Source organism: Corvus kubaryi, unplaced genomic scaffold (genome assembly GCF_017639235.1).
Source record: "Corvus kubaryi isolate FWS band 111438036 unplaced genomic scaffold, C.kubaryi_AGA036_p1.0 split3-73, whole genome shotgun sequence".
NCBI lineage: Eukaryota > Metazoa > Chordata > Aves > Passeriformes > Corvidae > Corvus > Corvus kubaryi.
In genome coordinates, this window is record NW_024582091.1 from 27,521,099 (window position 1) to 27,538,678 (window position 17,580).

A 17,580-nucleotide genomic window follows, 5' to 3' on the forward strand; every position below is an offset into this window, starting at 1 on the left:
TGCCAGAATTTCACATCTCTGAGAAGAGGCATTTACCAGATGCTGTTGTTTTTCTCCAGATCCAGATTCTTTTCTGTTTATTACCTTTTCTATAAATGCCTAGTGTCTCCCAATTCGAGACAAACCTTCACACTTCTAAAAGTCTCTACATTATGTTTTAAATTCTCAGTAGCTAGAAGAGGCAGAGACAGAAGATGCATCCCGTTGCAAAAGAAGTTTGACAGCCTTCCCAGAGCACTTTCTTCTCCTAAACCTAAAAGCTGCAAGATACCCAACTTAAAGCTAGTTGAGGTCATGTCTTGAACATTCAGGAGTGCAGTAGCACTTCTGAACAGTTGTCTTTACAGGCAGGAGGACTGTACTAGGCCAGTGACCTTCCACAAACTGTCTGAGAAACTGCCAAGATAAAAGAGGGAGCTGTCTGGATATAAAGGTGGAGGAAAGGAGATGCAAAGGTCTACAACATTTGGGAGATGCACAGAACATGTGATGATGGCTGCTCTAGGAATCACCTTTGCTCTGCTCCATGCCTTTTTGGCCAGATTTTCTCATTTAAGTCAAACTGTATAACACAGTCTTTCCTTTGTCATCTTCATCGAGGTCTGTGTCCAGTTGTGGCCCCCTCACTTCAAGAAGGACATGAAAAGGTTCTGGAGCAAGTTCAGTAAAGGGCAGTGACGCTGGTGAAGGGTCTGGAACACACGCCTTATAAGGAGCAGCTGAAGGGTGCTTAGCCTGGGGAAGAGGAGGCTCAGCAGTGACCCTTATCTCTCCCTTCAACTACCCAAAAGGAGACTATAGCCAAGTGGGAGTCAGCCTCTTCTCCCAGACAAGTACAGGACAAGAGGACACAGTCTTAACCTGCACCATAGGAGGTTTATGTTGGACATTAGGAAGAATTTCTTCACAGAAAGGGTGATTAAATATTGGAATGAACTGCTCATGGAGGTGGTGAAGTCACCATCCTTGGAGGTGTTTAAGCGTGGATGTGGCACTTAGTGCCATGGTCAGGTTGACATGGTGATGTTTGGTCATAGGTTGCACTCAATCATCTCAGAGGTCTTTTCCAACCTAATGGATTCTGTGTGACTCCGTAACAAATGGAAAATAATTTTAAAAAACCCCCAAAACAATAACTCACATCTCATATTTAAAATGGAGCATTCAACTCCATTTTTAGAGATCATCTGCTGATAGCTATCCTGTGATGATTCATTACATTTAATAATTCTGAATTCATATAAAGTAAAGTATTTTAAGGCTCTGAGAAAGAGAGAAACTACACATATATTCCTGAGTAGAACATCTGTCAGGCAGGGGAAGTAAGGAATATTCTGATTTTGTTTTGAGGAACTTCCTTCTATAAATAACACTGCTACAAGAGTATAAATCAGAAGCACCATCATTCTGATGAGACCCCAGGAGACTTATGCTCTGCTCACGAGAAATTAATCTCAATTAACTCAGATAACTTCTGGATAGGCTACATGCTCATCATTCACAGAGGTAACCTGACTGCTGAAGGTTGCTGTTTTCTCAGAAATGAGGCTAATTAATGAATGAATTCTGCTAAAATCCTAGTTTCAGTTTGCACACCAGAGGGTCTAATGTTCACTTATTTTCATCACAAACTTCTGTATCAGCCATTTTTTCACCAAATATTTATTTCCCTTTCAATATAATGTTTCACTTTTTAATCAAATGGAATGCTGAAAAAAATTAAAAGGCACTGTATTTTAATTCTTAAGGTTTCTAAAATTTTATTTTCAATAAATTGTTATTTTGGAATCTTTTTTTTTTCTTTCTAAATCTAGGGTATGCTTTTGGTGATTTAGGATATGTTTTTTTAGAGTTATTTCAAATAACAAAATAAAAATATTTCTCTGCCTTTTTTTTTTCATTCCCTGAACTCTTTCACAATGGACTCTGGTTCATAGAAAAGAATGCAATGGTCTTCCCACAGACAGGACTAGACTTAAGCACTAGACAACAACTTTTTCCCTGCAAGGGAAAGAGGATGGTGGAGACTCAGTTTACAGACAGGTTCTGTCCCACAGTGGAATCTGAAATGGTGGATCAGACTCTCCTGCCTTCCCTTTACTCTCATCAGAAAGGAGAAATTGAAAATAAAGAAAAAAAAGTGAAATAAATAAGAGAAGACAGGAAAATGGTACATAAGACATATGTTTCAGAAAGAAATTGTTAAAAGACAAAAGTCATGTTGTTAAATATGAGAATGTATTTGAGTGATCAGTCTTGTGTTTAGCACTCTGAACACAGAACTTTACAAGCATAAAGGCTTTTTTGTTGTAAGAAAAAAGACCCAATATTAGATATCTGGTGGAGAGGCTGGGGGTTGGGAATTTACCATTAACTGGAACAACTGTTCAAAGCAAAGAAATGAAAAAGGGAACAGCAGAGGAATTTCTCTCCAAGTTGCCTACTGAAGCAGTTTCGGGTTTAATTTTCATGTCTGTTTTGCAATCCCTTGATAGTCAAAACTGGCTGACACAACACATGAGATATGCCAGTGCCAGTCTTGGGTATTTTGGGTTCCTGGAAACAGCACAAAGATCTGTGTTGACAAAAACTTTACAGATGTGCCAGATTTTTTATTCAGAGTGAGAAGCAGAGGCCCCTCAAATAGGAATTCAGATGCTGACTGGGCTGGGCCCTGGGTTACCCAGGCAGGGGGCATCTCAGTGTGGGCGTTCAGCATGTCCTGCCTGACCAGAGCTGGGAAAGGGGGGTCACCAGAGCAAGCAGACTTGTTGAGCTCAGTACTGCTTTCACAAGCATTCAACAAACATGAATAAGGCTCCCAGGTTCCCAAATATCACTTGAAACCAGTTCTTTATCATTTAAATGACAAATGAGAGGTTCTTTCACCGTCCACTTCCTTCTGCTGTGAGCAGGTTTGAGATGTCTGCGATCCATTTTCTCAATGAGAAGCCTCAAGGGGAATTCAGTTTTATTCAATTCTCACTGGGATTCATATCCTGAAGCTTGTTTCTGGAAGTATGGAAAGGATTTTTTGGGTTAATTTTTTTATTGTAAGCTACTTCACAGAGACCTATGACAACGTTGCAGGACCTGGAAAAAAGTTCAAGCAGGAAAGAAGTAGTAGAATTTGGATATTGGGATCCAGGAGAAGGAGAAGGGAATCTTTGGAAGAGCTGGGTCTATTTGTTGTGAGAGGGAGAGGAGAGGAGAGGAGAGGAGAGGAGAGGAGAGGAGAGGAGAGGAGAGGAGAGGAGAGGAGAGGAGAGGAGAGGAGAGGAGAGGAGAAATTTTCAACTTCACAAAATCAGTATACATAAATCTAATATCTTCATTTCTATGTGTTTCAACTTGTCAATATTGGTCAGGTTTTATAACTATGAAAAGAATGTCCAGATGCAACTAAGTAATTTTTCTCTTACAGATTGTAAACTTATGGTCAATTAGAGGTATATATTTGTGGGTCTTGACATGCATAACCCAGGAGATTTTTGTACTTAAAGTCCTCCATGCCGTATTAGCTCTGTAAAGTAGGAGGAGTATCAGGATGTAGTACAACTGAAGACCTTAAGCCCTTAAATCTAAACAATAAATGCAACTCGGCAGATACAAAATGTGTGGTTTATGTATCAGAATTTGTGTCAAGGCTTGTGCAAAAGAGATGTACTTTAAAATATGAAAAAATATACTCTTGAGGTAATTTGTTTTGATTCTGTTGAACCATATTTAACAATATGTCCTGTAAACACATTAAATTAACAAAGAAACTGGTCTCTATTATCCAAAAACCAAAATAAATTTTTGCTTTTATTCTTAATTCATTTGAAGGTTGTCTTGCTCAAAATAAAGGAAGTAAATTTAATTTGATATAAAAGAAATAGAAATAAAAGAAAGATGTCTGGGTTAGTAAACAATTTTCTAAAATTTTGTGAGGAAATCCTCTTACTTTGCTGAGGAAATCTGACACACAAACATCACATTTTGCTATATATAACTGCAGTATTTAAATCAAAATTATTTTACTGCCTATGATAAATGCGTTTTGTTTCCAGAGCATTTTACCCAGCAATTCAGAGCTTGCATAGCTTTCTTCTTCTCTATTGAACAAGATTATCACTAAAAAAAATCAATCTTTTACAAAGCATTTTTTAAAAGTGCTTCTTTTTTATAGTGTTTATATAAAGATCAAAATTTTATGCAACGGTGAAGTCTTCAAATAATACAGTTTCTCTGGATACCTACAATAAAATGACATCTTAAATGTTTAATTTTTATTACACCTTATGCATTGACAACAATGACATTCTCAGACATCCCATGAGCAAAAGGGCCACACAAGCCAAAGGAAAATTATTCACAGACCAGACCAAAGTTAGTTGCTATAATTAATATTGCAAGATGTTTTTCACCTTTCTCTGTTTCTGGTGTACTTCTGGGACATTGCACATGGGCACAGCAGTAAAGGCACATTTAAGGCAAAAGAGAAGACCTCAAGTCCTCTAATATGTGCAGTGAAGAAAGCATTAGGTGACATCTAAGCAGCAACCCACAGTCCCAAAGGTAGGCTTTGCGTTAAAGCAAACGTCATCACTCTCAGGATAAAGCCCACTTCAAGACCAAGACATTTCTTTCATTCAGATTGAGTGTTTTGAGGAAATTTAGCAATCTTCTGAAGTGCATCTCTAAATCCAAGCACCAAGGTGCTAGATTAAAGTACTTAAAAAGCTTGTAGAATCAGCTCTGTTACTGCACAGGTGGAGATTGCTTTAGATACTAATATGCAGCTGCAGTGCTGAAGGACATCAGGAAGAAAAGACTCTGAGTCTTAGAACACTCTTACACAGGTCTGACACAGGTAGAAAGCTGCAGTATTAAGCACTTCTGACTGGGGAGCAAATAAACCAGAATCAAACACAGTTGGCTTCAGGTGAAACATTGGAGATTGAGTACCTCAGCTGGTGGCAGACAAATATTAGTTTAGTGTTTATATTATGCATTTTATTTATTATCTATTTTATTTTATTTTTTATTTTCTGCATGGAATGGAGTAAACAGGAGACAGAGCCAGAGAATTTCACCTTGCATTACAGAACCATACACCATGGGTCATGTCCCATGTTGACCACATTTTGGTGTTCTAGGGATGCCACCTCATGCTTTGGTGGAGAGAGGGGAAGAAAGACTTTTTCTTCCTTTTTCTTAGAACATAAATTTCTTTATTTTCTGTGTATGCTGTCTGTGTACTGCTCAAGTGTCCCCATTGAATCTCCATTTATAGTACCGCTTTCACCATCTGGATTTGCATTTGGCACCTCATACTTTCAGAATACATTGCACCAGGAATGTGTGAATTCCTTGCACACCTTTTCAAAGATGCCTCTTTCAAAATAAATGCCCTTTAAAAAAGACTTTGAATCAGTCATAAAAATTGTTCTTCTCAGCTGTTTCCCCTCCCCTCCTTGGTTGCCTGCCCCAAGGAGTTATATTCATAATGGTTTAAGTTTCATAGTCCTAACAGTAAGAATTTACTTCCTCATTGCTAGATCCTACACCTTTGCAAAGTCCACACAAACTGTGCTGTTCATCATTAAATTACTGTTGAAGTGGAAAATATGTTAAGCTGGACTTGTTTCTTTAGGTGACATAAAAGTGTTAGCTTGAGATCTAGTTCAAAATAAAACCTGGATCCCTGAAGAGACATTTTTTTAAAGACTCATCAGTGAACATAAGTTCTTTTCTAAAATTTTCATGCATTAAGGAAGCTTTTAAGACTCGTGGTTCCTTTACAAAGCTCTAAATTTAAAACAGATCTTGGAAAGTACATCAGGTGGCATAGAAACAGACGTGGCAGAAGAAACAGGTCTCTCCAATTTCTTTGTGGTGGGATAGCCAGAAAGAGCAACAGTCTGTTTGGGACTGTAGTTTTGCAACACTGTCTGAATCAGGCTGGCAATCTCTGGAAGAGTAAGAAAGAGAAAGAGAAAGAGAAAGAGAAAGAGAAAGAGAAAGAGAAAGAGAAAGAGAAAGAGAAAGATGAGCAGGATTAAAAGGACATCCGGGTTCCCTGGCACAAAACGGCTATTGAAGTTGTGAAGTGAGAAATGCTAAGTATGATTACAATCTTCTTTAGCCATCTGCTGTGAGTTTTCTTAGCTTTCTTCAGCCCAGAATCTGAAAAAAAGTCCTTCCAGCTATGCCTTGTTTCTTTACAGGTATTCTCCTCCAAAAAACATTGACTGCACTTCTTAAAATTTTGTTCTGCCTCTGCAGTGCCACAGAAAGGTTGCCTAGGCATTGGGATGCATATTAATAAAATGGATTTACTAAAATAGGTCTTTAACTTTGAAGAGGTTAAATCATAGGCAGCTGGATTTACCAGTGCAGTTTTTTGAAACTCTCTGCATGAAAATGTTGTTTTATCAGTTTTATTTAGTCATTGTACCTACTGCCACACTGTAAATTGCAATTCCTTTCTATAAAATCAAGTTATGTGGACAGAAAGAACTTAAGGTAGAGTCCATGAGATTTGCTTACTTTTATCTGTGCCTAAATTTCCTCTTCAGAATATTGATCAAAACAAGTGCCAAAATTCTTGATACCTTTTGCAGAAATTTGTATTTAAAATACAAATATGAATGACTAATATAATGCAAATGAGACTCCTCAGTCAGTGACTCATTGCAAATAAAAAACAAATAGATATCTACTCTAAAAGTGTTACTGTTATTGTTTCCATATAGTTTGAAAAAACACACTTAACGTGACACATGATGAATATTTCTGTACTTTTTAACAGTATTTCTGACACATGGAAACAGAAAACAAGTCATTAATTGCATCATTCATATTTTTTCTAATTAACTTAAAATCAACAATTTCAGAAACTGTAGGTGTAATTTTATTTTCCTAGTTCAGGTCTGTATTTATATTTACAAGGATACTGCATCCAGGTCACTAGATTGTTTTTTGTTCATAAAAGACCTCACTAAATACTGCTTGACAAATAAAAATTGATATCATAGAGTACAGATAGTGCAATTCAATGAATAACATATGTTCATAATAAGTTCAGTGATGAAAAGAATGCAAAAGAGCAAGTATTTTCAAAATTGTACAATGCTGGGAAAAATTGAGACATTCCTCTTAATGGAAAATAAAGAGACGTGTCAGTGATAGTTCTGGCCTGCAATTCAAAGGAAAAAACTTTTTGTATAACATAAATAAAGACTAAGCTACCATAATACAGCAGCCAACTAAATAATTCTAATAATTACTGTGGATAAGGAGAGGTTATTTGATTAGGAGTTTAAAAATAACGAGGCCAAGTACCATCTCCAGCACAGGTCAGTTAAGGTGGTCTCAGAAATGTGAAGCCATTTCTTTGTGAATCTGTCCCCTATTCTCTGCTAATACCATCATTTCAAACTAACCAGGGTTCACTGAGTGAACCTCTACCCAGAACTTCATTATTTAGACTCTTCTCATTGTGTGTGCAGAGAAAATGGTAGCTGTTAGAGTATGATTCATCTGAGCAGAGACCGTATCTTTCCAATTGATAAATCACACCTTTGGAATCATTATTTCCTTCTAATGGTTGCAGCTGCCTGCATCAAGACATTTAAAGCTAGGTGAAAAGAGCTACACTCCGTTGGGTCCTATAGCAATAAGTGGTATGGGCCAGAAAGAGTACCACTTGTTGCTGAGAGTCCAACATCCATGCTAAAGGTGCTTCAGGGATTTTAATTCAGATGAGAAATAAAAGTCATTAGAGAAGCACATCTTTTAGTTTCACTTCACCCCAAAGGAATCCATTTCACAGTCTCCAAGGCAGTTCCATGGTGAGAGACAAAGTGCAATAGGTGAGGAAAAAGAAAATATGCTCTTCCAAGGTCCATATGTTCTCTGAACTAAAATATTAGTAGAGATGTGCCCATTGCTCTTACTTTCTAACTATACCCAGAATATAGACTGAAGACTCAGAGCTGTTTCATAACATTGCAATAACAGAAACTAATAATCATAGTGATCCTACAAAAATTCTTTTCCCAGCTTGGGCTCATACTCATGATGAGTTTATTACAAATAAATTTATCTCCTTCCAACATAAAATATTTTGTCTTTATTTTGTTCAACCTGCATAGAATCTTCCATATTGTATATACCTCCACAAACTCATTTGGTTTTATTAATTGGCTTTCTCAAGGGGGATGAGGGAGAGGCATTTGAAACTCACTCTCCAAATGACTCACACTATCCTGTGACTTTTTGCCCTCTTTGATGCTTTTGGTCAGATTCATCATCTTAAGTTCTCTGCTTGCAGCAATAAAAAAGACATGAACTTGATCTTTTATCAGCTATCACTCAACACTGTTTAATATGCCTGTGTGAACTCAGCTGTCTTTCCATCACTATTTTACTTTGTAATATTTTACTTATATTTTGCCACCACAGCTCTGTCTGGGAATATTTTTCATAATTTTGATTCTTATTTGGGGTTTTCTTCTCTCTGTATCATGTTGTGGGGCTGGTAAAATTCAGATTTTCTTTTCCTTATTTTTCCTTAGGGCCATAATTCCAAAAGTACTGAAGTATTCAAGCATTGCTTGTGAAGTCAGTGTAGTACTGCATTACAAGGGGTATATATAAAAAGTAAAAAACCCCTACACTCCATCTTCAAAACAGACCAATTAAGCTTTATTTTTTTCCCCTGTGTGGACCTAGTTGGTGCTGGTTTTCTGCATGTCTTTGCCACAACTGTTCTCTAGTTAAAAGTATGAAGCTGCTGAATTCCTGAAGTTGTTGGGATTGTTTGTGATGCTATCAACATTTTAAGATTAATCAGTGAACTCTAGATTCAAGTTGTGGCAGGAATGGTACAAGAGGGATTGATTTTCATGTGCGGTAGGATTTTTTTCCCAGTTAATCTGTTTTAAGTCCTCTTCAAGTCTGCACATAGCCTGAGCTGCAATAACTGCAGCCCAGGGCAGTGTCAGTGAGGCAATCAACACCTTATCTGGGTAGCTTTCACTTCCTGTTGAAAGAGGTTGCTGAGGTATGCACTGAATCCACATCTTCCCCCACAAACTGCTTCATCCTCTGTACTATCTCCCCAGTGATCTTCCTTCTCACAGTAGAGGAAGAAGGCTGGGCCTCCTCACAGTGCTGCAAACACCTTTCTTTTCAATCCCCACTGTTTGGATTCACTGTAAGTTGAGGCTGAGGGGATCCCAACCTTCCAAAGGGTGCCAGCAACTTTGAGGAATCAGAATATGGCCTTCATGACACTGAATAGCACAGGAATTTCTGATTTTCTTCCATTTTTCTTAAAAGTTTCAGTTCCTACTTTTAGGGAACTGACTTGATCTGTATGTTGCAGTCCCCCAAAATCCATGCTTTCCATCACAAAAACACTGACATGTGATATGCAAGTAACTTCATTCTTAATAAAATGAAATAACTTAATTGTACGATAGCCCACAAGCTTCAGTTTTCCTTCCTATTGCTTGCTAATGAGATCAAATGCCAAATTGATGGGAGTCAGATCATTTTTAAAAGTAAAAAATTGTATTTTCAAATTAGTAGAGCTTGACTTAAAATCAGATTCATAATAGTTAGAATGGGTTTAATAAATTGTTACAGGCTTTTAGATGTCCTTGTTTGCTTGGGTTTTTTCTCTTTTGGATACTGCAGACTGGATTTTTCTAGGCCAATAGAAAATAATTTGCTCTATAAAATTTACCCTCCCTGAAGCAATGCAGCAAACTCAGCAAGATTGTTTTCTCCTAAGTCACTTAGGAAGGGTTGGGTGGGTTGGGAAACCAGCTTACTTACTATTCAAGTAAGACTGGAAAGCAGCAGAATAACACATTTAGATAATGATCTGAGACCAAATTCATCATTAGTGATATTATCAAGGCCTCTGTGCTATATTTCAGTAGGGTGAGAACATATAAAGCTTACAGAATATAGCAAATTTTCTAACATTCATTAACACTTCAGGGGAAGCAAACATTGGAATATTCTCTTTTTCCTCTAAACCTCCCACATCTCCTAACAAAGCCAAGTAGCAAATACTCAGGGAGGGGGGGGGGGGAAGGAAAAGAAAAAAAACCCCTCCCAAATCCATGCCACTCAAAAAGTCAAAGATAATACTCGAATATACTGAGAAAGTCATAACGTCTACTATGAATTCTGATTTCTTCAAGTGAGTTTAACTCAGTAGCTTAGATTGCTACTGGAAACCAAAACTGAAAATAATCTTGAAGGTGGATATGGCAGGGTCTTTTAATTGCAGTGCTGATCCTAACAGGGCACTGCCTCATACAGTCACCTGCAAAAAGGTGGAAATTTTCACCACTCCCATCAATTTTGACGAAGAGCAGGCAAGCCCAGTGTACAGTACTCTTGCTTACAGCTCTGTTTTGCAGAAGTTATTCCTTACTGCTTTCTCCTTCTTGCAAGAATACTTCTACATAAATTATTCACAATTATCATTAATTCACAGACTACAGTTGAATAGGCTTGGAGGGCACAAGGGACCATTTTGGTCATGTATCCTGCTTAATAGACACCACAGGACCTCCCCCAAAAAGCAATTCTTGACTTGAATCCAGCCCTTCTGGTTTACTAAAGGAACTTTGCCAACAGACATATTCTTCATTGCTGCACTCTTTGTGATCAGCTCTTTTCCAAAGTGCAGATTTTACAGCTTAAATTGTATATAAACAGAGAATGTTTTAAACTGAAAAGGGCCTCATCTAGTTCAACCTCCTTGCCTTGGGCAGGGACACCTTCCCCCAGACCAGGCTGCTCAAACCCCCATCCAACCTGGCCTTGAACACTGTCTCACCACCCTCACAGTGAAGAACTTCTACCTTATATCAAATCTAAATCAATTTACTTTTAGTTCATTTGTTCTGGCTGCATAATTAACTCAGCCACATGCTATCACTTCCTTGCCTTGGAAGTATGAGTCAGGTAAGCAACCAATAAAGGAAAATGCAACTTGATATATAGGCAGGATCCTCTGTTGATATCAGTCACTGAAATCATATTCAAGTAAACAGTTTGCCCGTGTATATCACCTGAGAATCTGCCCCCTAGGGAGTACAAATCATAAGGTACAGAACTTAGGAGGATAATAAGGAAGCATGTGAACTAGATTTGTTTGCATCATTGCAAATTCATTTTTGAATAAACCCAGCTAAACCATTTTATTAGGATTTGCAATACGACAACAAAGAACACTGGCTTATTAAAAGAATATGATTACGGAACACTATTTAAGGTGGATAAAACATAAATGACTTTTCTCAGCACTGAGAAAACTGAGATGGTGATAAGGAGCCATAACTTTCTGGTTTGGCATCAGTTTTGATTTTTTTCAAAGCACAAATGACAAATGATGATATGTAAATTTTGCAGAGAAGAGATGTCACAAATAGAATTGATTTGTTGCCAATGCATCCTATGAAATAGGATTTGCTGGTTACATTGCAGTCTTTTTGCTCACCAGACAAGGAATATTCTCATAGACAAGATACTGTGGGTCTGACATGAAAAGTGGAGGTTTACCATAACTTTGAAATTTTCTCTACGAGTATTTGCTAGATACTTGACCATGGCCATTGACCCTTCAATCTCTGGTACTACTATTGACACTGTGTGTACCTCCTGCAATTAACAACTTTTCTGCAATGGCTGACGCCTTTGCAGAGAGTGGTACCATATACCATGAAGCACCATATACAACAAATCTGGTGAAGGGCCTGGAGGCTAAGTGCTATGAGAAGCTACTGAGGGAATTGGGGCTATGAGTTCTCCAGTCTGAGGGATCTTGGAGAAAAAGAGGCTATGGGTTGTCCTTATTAGTCTCTGCAAGTGCCCAAAAGGAAGTTGTATGCCAGTGGGGTTCAGCCTCTTCTCCCAGGCAACAAGTGACAGACTGAAAGGGCCTGTTACAACCTGCATCAAGAAAGGTTTAGTTTGGACATCAGGAGGAATTTCTTCACAGAAAGGGTGATTAGATATTGGAATGGGCTGACCAGGGAGGTGATGGAGTGACCATCCCAGGTGGTGTTTATGGAAAGACTCAACGTGGCACTTAGTGACATGTCTAGCTGACAAGGTTTGGTGGTAGGGTGGACTTGAAGATGTCTGAAGTCTTCTCCAACCTAACTAATTCTATGATTCTGTGTGATATGCAGTGACATTAACTGGTCCTTGTTGCTCCAGTGAAAGGGCATCACATCCTTATTTCCACACACTTATTAGTACTCATTTTATCAGAGTGAAGGTCCAGACAGAAATCTTCTCCTTGATTACAGCTGTCACTTCAGAAAGCATCTATTAAGGGAAACAAAGCAGTATTTAATCAACTACTTAGATGTTATTTACTGTCCCTGCTGACAGACAACAAGTATAATAGGGCAGAACTCTTAGTAAAGTTCCGTGGATTATAACAAGGACAATAAAAATGTAGCAAGTTTTGCACAATCACAGTCACAGTCATAGCAGGAATGTTTTGTTCTTTGCAATATTGTGAATGGTCCTATAATTTCTAAAATGCAAATGCTTCAAGTACATTTTACCTTAAGTCTGATTCTTGAAATAGAAAATAACTGCTCAAACCTTATTAAACCTGCTTACAAAACTTGCTGCTACTACGAGGAGATCAGTAATTTCTTATTTGTTCAGTTATTATGTTGTCTCCTCTAAATGTTTGCCTTTTAAACAATTAACTTTTGCTTGAAGCTTAACATTCCTAGAGACTGACATCATGAAAACAGTGAAATTTGTCTTACTTCTTTCTCTTCCTTTCTTCCAGGTTTTATCTTAATGGGATTTCTGCAACCTACTTTTGAACCTCTTCCCAATATCCAGGTAACCGCCATCCTCCATAATTCATCAGATTACACAAACTATTTCTCAGTACTTTCACAGCCCTGGAAATACTGGATTTCCATAGAGCACAGTAGGCTGCATGAATAGTCCTGTCATTTTTTGGCTAGATGTACCAAGAAGTCTTCTTTTAGCTCATACACTAGTCAGCCACCTAGCTATTAAAAGACAGAGGTATCTCACAGTTTAATGAGATTTGCATTTCTTGAGTCTGGTGCAGACCTTTGCCTACTTTCTCAGCTCTGGATGTGTAACCTTCTCGCATGCACCTACGCTATAACTTGACTCAGCTTTGAAAACGATTCTCTCACTCAAGGCAAAATTGTGTTGGATACATGTGATTGCTTGTAGGTATTCACAATACTTATGAGACAGTCCCAGAATGTCAGAAAATAAGGCTGCAATGGGTGCCACAAGAGAGCTTCCTGGCACCTTTTTTACTGAGAGCTGTTGTCCTAAGGAGCCCGTTGTGCCCCTAGCAAAGCATCCCCCACTTCCTCGGGATAACTCCTGAACTGCTGCACAATCCTGACTGCAAAGAAAATGTAAGGAGTGTGGAATGAGGAATACTGTAAAAAGTCAAGGATCTGGAAAAATATACCTGGTTTTATGTAACAGCTCCCTGACCACCTCAACTGTGACATCTACCTTGTCTTAATCCAGCTTTTTCAAGTCCCCTACTGACAAGGTAGGTAGCTGACAAAGCTTTTTAAAGGTAGTTGGTCCTGGGTGGGAGGTGTTAACTAAGTAAACCCTGCAATGCCTACACTGACATTTTTAATGAAGCTGAAAAATGAACAAGGATATCAATTCAAGCTGTCTTGGCTGTGTTGCATGAGGGAAAAATAAGGGCTGGGTATAAGTGAGAGATAAATATGTTTTATTCCAAATTCAAGACTTCTGACCAGAAGATGTAATTTGATGAACAAGAAATGTCATTTTCCAGGTGCTTTTTGAAATATAATTTAATAAAAAATTTAAAAAATAATGAAAATACTTTCTTCAAAAGTTAGTTTTCCTATGCCTTCATTGAATTGAAATAAAGGTATAAATACTTTTGTTCTTTTAAAATCATAATTTTAAAAATTTTCTTTCATCTCCAATGTGTATGCCAAATCTGCTAAACCTACATGATCTTGGTAGCTATTAAAAGAAATACATCAGTTAGTATTATTTTTTTACTTCAGCATAAACTTTTTATTCAAATATTCTCACCCTAAGTATGAAGTGACAAATTCTATCATATAAAGACAGAACACTTAATTCTTTTGAAGGATTTTAATGGAAAACAGAAGAAACTTTGGAAAATTTCTCACTAATGATTTTATATTATAGTAAATTAAAATATTTCCCTCCTTATTCTGCTTTTGAGAATGTCTTCTCACTGTCTTGTATGAGACTAAATATCCCTCCTGAAGCACATTTCCAGAGTGAGAAGAAAAATGGATCCATTAAAAATAAATAGGAAAGATTGACTAGATTTTTGTCAATGAAAATGTTTCTGCATATTCCATGGGTTTTTTGCAAGACATTTTTAGGAGCATGACAAAATTCTGCAGGATTTGACTAAAAAAAAGGTATTCTAATATATTTATGGGTCTTCAGTGACAAATAAAAACATGAGGCAAAATTTTTTTCTACCAAATATTTTACAAGTCATAAAAGAGCTAATACTTATCTACAGTTTTTTTCTGAGAAAATATAGTTGCACAAGACCAGTTTTCCTCCCTTGAGTAATGAGACATAATTTATTAATGCCTTTAGGCTTTGATTTTATTCACCTCCATCCCTCAAAAAAAAAAGAAAAAAAGCTGTTTTCAAAGCTCTGCAAAAGTTTATTTGCTGCTTTGCAAAGCTGTGTCTACCCTCCTCACCCCCTCATTCTTTAGGGATCTTTATCCTGGCCTTGAGAGATTGACAGTTATTTTTTTCTCGCTGATTTTATTGTGTTACAAGTTATCAAGCTTATCAAGGACTGTGCTGTCAGCGAGAGACACAACATCCCAGGGAACTTGAGATCAGGTGTCAGAAAAAAGTGAACAAAACACAGTGATTTGTAACTGAAGGAGGAATTTCTACAATTTCTCTGATATTTCACAGAGTTTATGCAATTGTGGCTTAGGGCAGAATTTTAAAAGGCTGTTTTGCTCACGTAAGTCCCCTCTTTCACGGCTGGCTCTAGACACAACCTTTTCTCCAGCCATTTTTGTGATGCAATAGCTACAGAACCTAAAATATCCTGTTTTATTTATTTTATGGTTTTGTAACAGGATGGTTCCTTGAGATACTGTATCTCCTCATCAGGGCTGTCCTGGGAAGCAGCGAAAGCAGTCAAACCATCGCTACCCTTACTCCAGTGCCCACAGTAGAGCCCACGCCCACGACCAGGAGTCCAAACAGGACACATCTGTCACTGTGCTCACACCACTGCCACACTGTGAGTGCACATCCTGGGAATGGCCTCCTGGAGTGGCCACACTGGCAAGAGAGGTGCTTGAGCACTGCTTGGCTTGGCACACCACAAGCTGTAAATAATGGGACCAAGGCGGGAATCCCTCTTCTGCTTTGGAAGTGGGCTGTTACTCATTTTGCAGCAAGTCCATGTTTAGGATGCTTTTATTGTTTTCCTAAAAATCAGCTTTATTGCAAGTCTCAAATAACCAAATCCCAGCAGATGCTGCTGCCAGGGTGGAAGTGGGAGCAGGGACTAGAGGCATGCACAGAGCAGGAAATGCAGAGAGAGTGTGTGTTCAGTCCTGTCAGAGTGCTGCAGTCCTCCCCTCTTGAAGCATCTCAGCTATGCCAGCCCTGCTTGTCTCTGCACCAGAGCTGCCAACTGGGCTAAATCGCGTGGTGACTTTGTGAGGCGGACAAATGTAGGTTAAAATGCACTGGCCAAGCTCATTTCCATTTGGATTTTACCCAAACTCTCAGATAAAGGGCCTGAGCAATAATTTGATGCACTAATTAGCCCATTAAAAAAGATTGTTATTTTTAGGTGCCTAAAGTTTTGTTTCAGGGGAGAAAAAGTCTTTGGTATATTTTGAAGAATTTTGTGAAGAGGCCTGTTGGAAGTGAGAATAAACAAACAAGCTCTTTCAAATTCCTGGAAATGGCTGAGAAACATGTTGTAAATTCTTTGAATTAGTAAAATAGGCTGCAAGTGACCAAGCATGTAAAAGCAAGGCTAACATGTCACAGAGGACTACAGTTGCTTGACTGCTGCATTTTAACTTTTTTTTTCTAAATCTACTTTGTAATTTAATATTTAATTTATAATGCAGTATATCAAAGGACCAGTGTACATTTTATTGTAAAAAGCCGAAACTGAAAAAATACTAAAACTGCAGAATAAAGTGGAGCGAACATAAGAAAACATTAGCTGTCCAGATTTCATTTACTTCTGTTAATATAGATTTAAGAACATTTAAGAATATTTTTACAAATACTATCCTTTGGTACTCTTTCCATGTGTGAACTCATATCTTACTTACTAGACATAGTCCAAATTTGCACTGAATAGTTGATTGTTAATTCTGAATAATTCATATTGTTACAGGATGTTGTCCAAAATTTTCTGGAATAATTGCCTAGAGTTAGCTTTACAAGCCCTTATCGTTTAATTTGAAATAGTGAACCAGAAAATCCTGTTGGAATCATTAACAGCATAACACTTTTGAAGCACTAATTGCTTATTTTGGTATCTGAATTAAGTCTGTAGATCAGAAAAACACATGCTCAGGATGAACTGAGGAAATAATCTTCCAAGTTTTCAGGATTTAGTTCAGGTCATAAAACAGTTTTCATTTTTGTGAAGGGCCATCCATTTTTCACATTCACCCTCACTCTGAGCTGCAGAAGTATAAAATTGCTGGCCAGCAAAGTCAGCGTGTCGTAGGAAGTGCTAACCTGGGCTTAGCACTGCCACAAGGACACCACACTGGAGTTGAACACATTCATCTGACAGCACTGACCATGCAGTGAGACTCAAATGCTTGTAGTACTCAAAAGAGCAACAAAAAAAAACAGATTAGGAAAACACTGCTGATCACTTATAATTGCATCCACAAGCTCAGCTCCTGGCCTGGTTTGACTTTCCTTCATACCCATGTGAAGGAGCAAATTGGCTTCGGTCAATGCAGCGAAACTGTTGTCAAAACAGCATATGTGAAGAAATCAAAACCCATTTGAGGATAGGCAAGTAAAGAAAATAATGTGCTGGCTATAACATGCAAGGACCTTATTGATTATGTGCATAATATTAGCAGTGACTCATGAGTTTGGGGGTTTGTCTAACTTTTCCATACTAGTAGCAGTTTGCTGCTGAGAAGTGCACAAGGAACTGCTTAGTCATGTACATCCAGGAGCAGCTATAGGAGTTCCAAGAGCTACAGAGAAACTAAAACAATCACTAGCTATTTACTGTTTATTACTAATTATTCTGCAGTTCTGCGCCTGGTTTTGCTCGACTCCTGTCTAAGAGGGTGAAAAAACAACACTTTCTTCTGTTTTGACTCTGGTGACTACAAGGAGACTACTACAGTGAGAGTCACAGAAAAGGTGTTCCCTGACTACATCCTGGATAACCAGAGATTTGTCTTTTCCAGTCTTTGAAAGACTCTGAGAACACACACACACACAAAAAAAAAAAAAAAAAAAAAAAAAAAAAAAAAAAAAAAA

General features: G+C 37.9%; 2 long non-coding RNA genes across 2 annotated transcripts in view; one reads left to right on the plus strand and one right to left on the minus strand.

Moving 5' to 3' along the window:
* Positions 1-15,251, plus strand: part of LOC121659169 — a 40,777-nt gene extending 25,526 nt beyond the window's left edge. The window contains exons 4-5 of the long non-coding RNA XR_006014193.1: positions 12,827-12,882; positions 15,171-15,251. This is a non-coding gene — a long non-coding RNA (uncharacterized LOC121659169). The remainder of the gene's footprint in view (positions 1-12,826; positions 12,883-15,170) is intronic.
* LOC121659167 overlaps positions 3,241-17,580 on the minus strand; it is a 78,752-nt gene continuing 64,412 nt past the window's right edge. The window contains exon 5 of the long non-coding RNA XR_006014189.1: positions 3,241-5,956. This is a non-coding gene — a long non-coding RNA (uncharacterized LOC121659167). The remainder of the gene's footprint in view (positions 5,957-17,580) is intronic.